We start from the raw sequence: 7,083 nt of genomic DNA, 5'->3' as shown, positions 1-7,083 counted from the left end.
TTGGCTCTTCTAGGCTGAAAACCAGGGCCTACTTGTGACAGGAAAGGTTATCTTAGAAAGTCTTATTTTCAGTCCCGTTGTGGTGCTGGGAGTCTTCCTCACTGTCTCAAGGTTTCCCCAGAAGGGACATACAGTGGCCTGTGACTCTCCGACTTCCTGCTTTTCATCAGATTAGGGACGCCCTGGGAGGACGTGTATCTGTTTTCATTAGCCTCCAGCTCAAATGATCACAGTCCTATGACAAAGCAGCATGCTTGGGGATATATAATAGACACACACTCTCTCATACACAGTCTGTCACATACAGACAGACAGACAGACAGACACACACATACACTCTCTCTCACACACATAAGACACACATTTTCTGTCTCTGTCTCTGTCTCTGTCTCTCTCTGTCTCTCTCTCTCTCTCTCTCTCATGCACAGAACAGACAGACACAAACAGATACTATCTTTCATATACACACAGACAAACACACACTCTCTCACACAGACAGACAGACATACACTCTCATGCATAGACAGACACACATACTCTCTCTTCTTCATACACACACAGACAACACACATACATACAGTCTCTTACACACACAGACAGACACAGGCACACACATGCACACACTCTGTCCCTCTCTCTCTCTCTCTCACACATACACACACACAGAAACACAAACACAAATACACACACACACACACACACACACACACACACACACACACACACACACGAGGAGTTACTGCTGTCATGTATATTACATCTACTACCAGCCAACCAGGCTGATATTTTCTGCTTATATAGTGTGGAATCAGGCAAGTTCTCTCAAGAAAACCAGGAAGCTGCAGGCCACACAAACCATCGTTATTATCTCTAGGCTCCCTCTTCCTGCTCACTTAGTCATCACAAGAGCCCGTTTTCCACAGTCGACCTTTCCCAGAAAATTTGCTGAGAAATGAAAGCCATCTGTTGCAATCAGTAAACATTCTCTGCTTCGGGGGAATCACATGAGCTGGACCAAGGCTTCCTCTGGAGGACCTGAAGGTGGCAAGAGGACAATGTCACAGGGCCACATGGCCATCCATAAGGGGTCCCAGCCAGCCCACTGAGGAGGGGTATGCATAGGACACCCTTTTCTCAGTGTTCTGTGGCTTATCTACCGGCACCTATACAGACTGGTTGAACATGGAGAATTCCATCACGCTGTTCTTACCCTTGAACACCATAAAGGATATCCGATTAGCCCATCTCTAATACAGTGTGGGTTGCAGTCCTTTTGATAGACTTGTCTTCACAGGTCCTGAGTAAGCAGTATGTTGAGTATGTTGCTCTGTGTAGATACACAGGATGGATATGACCTGACACCTAGGGCTGCAATTCCAGAGTCCAAGTGAGCAGCACCTCCAGCAGATGCCAGCTTTAAAAGGAGGGTTGACATGCTGTGGGAGCACATTGTCACCAATAGCAGAGAAGGGTAGGACTTGGTTGGTCACACTTCTAAATGGTCTAGGCTGTGGGACCCTACAGCTGCCAGGTTAAGTGAAAAGATGAGCCAAAAACTAAAGGCTCAAGCCGGGCATGACGGCACCCCCCTTTGATCTCAGCCCTCTGTGAGTTTGAGGTCAGCCTGGTCTACAAATTGAGTTCCAGGATAGTCAGGGCTGTTACACAGAGAAATCTTGTCTTAAAAAAAAAAAAAAAAAAAGACAAGAAGCTCAATTAAATTTGACTTTCAGGTAGATGATGATAAATTTTTAAATTTGTATTTTTACTGTATGTTTCTGAGTATTTTGCTTGCATGCCTGCTTGTGCACCACAGATCATCTGAAACTGGAGTTACAGGTAGTTAGTTGTAAGCTGCATGTGGGTGCTGGGAGTAAACTTGAGTCCTCTGCAAGAGTAGTAACCATTCTTAACTGCTGACTTCTCTGCAACCCCAGTAACTTTTCTACTAAATGATGTCACATGCAGCCAATTTAGGGAAGGCCTACAGCATGTTCATTGTTTTTTCTGTCACTTCTCTGAAATTCACTTTTCACCGGATAAATTGAACAGGCTACTTCAGAGTCTCCATTCTGTGCTGACAAAGCAGACACAGTTCTGGCTCTGAAAGGCCACACCCTCCCACGAGGATGTTCATAAATCCTTCTCCGGGAGGATGGAGGCACACACACCCTGTCAGAGGCCACATTCACGAGTCATCTGAAGAGTCACCAGCTGATGCTTGTAAAGTCTCCCTTCTGAGGAGCTTCCTGTGGGGTGTGCGAGCTAACTATCCACTAACTGTGAGACAGCCTGTTGAGGTTTGCAGTGATTCTTCTGCCTTCCTTCTCAGTGGGGGAAAACAGAAGGTCATGATTCCCAGGCTACCTAATGAAGCCCGCCAGGAGCAGGGGACAGCAGCAGGCCAGGCCACAGTATCCTGAATAATAGAAGAACCAAGGGAGGTCTCACCATCCCCAACCTCAAATTGTACCACAGAGCTATAGCAATTAGAACAGTGTGGCGTTGGCACAAGAAACATTGACCAGCAAAACTTTGATCAAAGAAATAGAATTGAAGACCCAGACACAAATCCACATACCTATGGATTCCTGATTTTTGATGAAGAAGCCAGAAATACACATTGGAAAAAAAAAGATATATCCTCAACAAATGGTTCTGGTCAAACTGGATGGCAACCTGAAGAAGAATCCAAATAGATGCATATTTACCACCAGAATAAAACTCAACTCCAAATGGATCAAAGGCCTCAACATAAGACCAGATACACTGAACCAGATAGAAGGGAAAGTTGGGAACAGCCTTGATTTCCTTGGCACAGAACAACACTTTCTGAACAGAACATCATTAGCGCAGGCACTGAGACCAACAATTAATAAAAGGATCTCATGAAACAGAAAAGCATCTTCATGGCAAAGGACACCATTGTTCAAACAAAGTGGCAGCCTACAGAATAGGGAAGGATTTTACCAACTCCACATGCCAAAGAGGGCTGATACCCCATATATATTAAATACTGCAATATGGTGATGGCATAGCTTCAAATGAAATGTGGGGCCCAACTGTACAGCAGCTCAGGTCATATGTCAAGGAGCCAGCCTGCCCTGGCTTGTGTTGTAGTTAATGTGATGAAACTCCACAACCGGAAGCCGGGGGCGGGAGGGAGGGGGGAAAGGGTTTATTTAGCTTTTGCTTCCACATCTCTGTTCGTCATTGAAGGAAGTCAGGGGAGGAGCTCAAGCAGGGCAGGAACCTGGAGGCAGGTGTTTACGCTAAGGCCATGGAGGGGTGCTGCTTCCTGCCTTGCTCCCCAAGACTTGCTCAGCCTGCTTTCTTATAGAACCCAGGACTGCCAGTCTAGAGTGGCCCCACCTACAGTGGACTGGGCCCTCCAACATCAGTCACTAATTAAGAAAATGTCCTACAGGCTTGCTGCAGCCCAATACTATGAAGACATTTTTCTCGTTTGAGGGTTCCTCCTCTTGGATGGCTCTAGTGTTAAGTTGACATAAAATTAGTGAGCACAGAATGTCCCTGCTGCTTTCAGATCCTACGGATGTTCCATCCGCAACTGGATGATGGATTCCCCAGTTCTTGCCCAAATGTCATCCCCCACTGACTGTGGCCTTGACTTCTCTCTCAGGCTTTGATCCCCCACCCACCCCACCCACCTCACCCACCCCACCCACCACCCCCGCTTCTCACTTTCAGATACTCTCTTCCGCATCCATTTGTTCACTCCCCATCCTGCCCAGCTCAAAGCTGAAGGCCTGCCTGCCCTCCATTTTTGAAGAGCCATTGATCTTGAGCAGAAGACAAAAGACTTTATCACCTGCCCCTTTTGGCCCCACCTCCTTCCTTGTCCTCAACTCATGCTGTGCTTTCCTCTGGCTTTGTTGTGTCTAACCTGGCCTTCCGCCAGGCTATTCTTCAAAGAGGGATGCTCCCTAGCCTTACAGCTGCAGGCTCTGTAACCTCTGCCTACACCCTCCTCTCTGTCTTCACCTGGCCTTATGGTTAGACTCTGAAATCCTCCATAGGGTCCATGTTTTGAGTCCTTGGTCCCCAGCTTGTGGCTTTATTTAAATAAAAATTTAAAAATTGTATGTATTATATTTGTGTATGTGCATGTGTGTGTGTGTGCGTGTGCGCGCGCGCACGTGTGTGTGTGTGTGTGTGTGTGTGTGTGTGTGTGTGTGAACTGTAACTCTTATTTAATGTATTTACTATCCTTGAAAGTAGTACCTGACTTTAACTTGCTCCCAGGGTGTGTGTGCTGTAATGGAACTCTGCAAGTGTTTCTGGTGAAAGGATGGATGAATTCAAGGATTTGTTGTAGTTTAATATCACGGAGGAGAACATTGCTGTAACTTAACAGCAAGGGAAATGTGTTTGCTGGTGCTCCCAGGTCCTATAGAAAGTTCTGAATGATTATGGCTCCATGGAATTACAGTGTGACTCATCTGACCCCATGTTGCTCACTGAAGATCTCTACTCTTTCCATCCTGCAGGTCTCAGGAATTGAACTCAGGTCTTCAGACTTGGCAGCAAGCGTCTTTACTTACTGAGCCATCTATCTCACTGGGCCTAACTACGGTTTTTAAAGATACCTTCTTGGACTATGCACGTCTTAAAATTCCTTTGTATTTCTAGCTGGTATCGACACATACACATTACTTTGGTCCTCAACGTCAAACAAACCCTCTCCAGCTAAGTTTACTTTTCGTAGTACCAGGAGGAATTTGGTGTGAGGGTTCATTTTCTTTGCAAATGTGTTTCCTCTGGCTGGAAAGGGGAAATGGCTTTCTTCTCCGGTCCACCCACCATACAAGCCTGGGTGTGGAGAGGAAGTGAGGCAAGGTGTGGTGGTGACAGAGGATCTTCTTAAAATGTATATAAAATTAAAAAAAAAAAAAAGAAACTTGGCCATTGCTGACCGCAAACAGAGGTGGTGATGGAGTCTACTGCTTTGGGGGTCCAGAATAAGAAAAGTGTGTCAGCCTTGCCTTTGACCGCCATGGCTGTGCAGAGCCATGATTTCTGTTTCCGTGTGGCTGTCCCCAAACATCTTTTTGTGCCCCTCTCATTGTATCTGTCACCAGCCATATGGGTAAGAAAAACCTTTTTGAGAAGCCTATGAGGTAGACTAGGCAGAGATTGGTCATCCAGTGAGGCTGGAGGTTAGTGACAGCATGGGGCACGTCCGCTGTTGAGAGAGTGACCGACTCTCCTGGGTTGCCTGAGAGTTCACATGTGTCATGGTGTCGTCAAAGCACCGCTGAGGACCCCATAGCTTTACTGTCCTTCAAAGAGCTTTTGAAGATCAACTCTGTCCTGAAACTGGGAGCACAGGCCAGAACCATATCTGAAGTGAGTCACTTTAAAACAACATGTACAATGAAGCCCTTTTAACTTTCATTTAAAGATGACTTGTGATTGAGGAGGAAGCAGGGTCCTGGTGTAAGTTGGGATTCAGATACATTTGAACTCGCAGAAATTGTTCCCTTAACTTGCATTGAGTGCAAATTTCAGTTCCTAAAAAATCCAAATAAGGTACTAAATACCAAGCAAAGATGATTTGATATATCTTTCTCCAAAATGATGACCAAGTAAGCAGGAAAACTGCTGAGGTAAAACACATGGAGGTTCATACTAACAGAAACACTTTACACAGCTGTTTAAAGTTATGTGTGTGTGTGTGTGTGTGTGTGTGTGTGTGTGTGTGTGTGTGTATGTGTGTGTGGTGTGATACATGTGTGTGTATATGGTGTGTGGTGTGGTGTATGTGTGTGTGGTATAGTGTATGTGTGCATATATGTGTGCTTGTGTGTGTGCTGTGGTGTGTTATGTGTGCATATATGTGTATGTGGTGTATGATATGGTATGTGTGGTGTGATATGTGTGTGTGTATGCTGTGTGGTGTAGTGTGATGTGTGTGTGTGTGTGTGTGTGTGGTGTGGTATGCATATATGTGTGTGTGGTGTAGTATGTGTGTGTGTGTATGCTGTGTGGTGTGGTGTGGTGTATGTGTGTGCATGTGTGATGTTGTGTGTGGTATAGTGTGATATGTGGTATATGTGGTGTGGTATGTGTGTGTGTGTGCTGTGTGGTGGTGTGTGTGTGTATGTGATGTCATATGTGGTATGGTGTGATGTGTGGTGTGGTGTCATGTGTGATGTGATGTGTGGTTGATGTGTGTGTGTGTTGTGTGCTGTGGTATGTGTGTGTATGTGTGATGTGGTGTGTGGTGTGATGTGTGGTGTGGTGTGTGTGTGTGTATGTGTGTGTGTGTGTGTGTGTGTGTGTGTGTACCCAGGGACCATTATCATTCTGGTTAAGTGGCCCCAGCTGGGCATGCAGGTTTAAAATTGTTCCCTCTCCTGCTTCGCTGTATCCCTTTCCCACTGCTCTGTAGCTCCTGTGTAAGATCCACAGATCAGAGCTGGGACTTGTTATGTCAGAGAGCTAAATGCCTTCATCAGGCGGCAGGAGAAAGGCCAGCCAGCCAAGCCCCTTTTTATTTAAGGGGGTGTTTCTGAGTTTATACAAAGAACGTTCATGCTCACTAGGAAAGGAGAGTCCAAAAGTAGAGTGATAATAGTGGAAGGGACAATAAAATTGTCTTTCCTGGTGCTAGCCACATGCCTGATGCAGTTCGGAGGAGTGACTGTGTGGGGCTCTATCCCAGGGCTAACCCCATAGCTGGAGTTCTTTTTCCTTCATCACGCCATCATTTTTAAATTTTCTCTCATTTTACAATGGAGGAGACAGGCTAGAACACTTGCTTGGTTCACAGCCTTGGTTTGAACAGGGCCAGATCTCACACCCACACCCCATGAAATCTCTGAACAGACAGCTCTGAGCCAGCGCCTGCCACAAGCTGCAAGGCTTTGGGTGTTAAAGGGCCTGGAGTCCCAGCCCCAGGGCAAGATGTGCGTCCAAACCACAAACTTGGACTAAATGGGATGGTTTTAGTCATGAGACAGAAACCACCCAGGACAAAACAAACAAGGCAAAGGGAGCCAGTGCCTCTGGACAGGCTGGACCAATCGCTCGGAGCTGCAGGGACTTTGTTTTCTAGGT

This window comes from Acomys minous (assembly GCF_964271855.1).
Source record: "Acomys minous genome assembly, chromosome: 3".
Lineage (NCBI taxonomy): Eukaryota > Metazoa > Chordata > Mammalia > Rodentia > Muridae > Acomys > Acomys minous.
Note: the sequence above shows the minus strand (reverse complement) of the source record.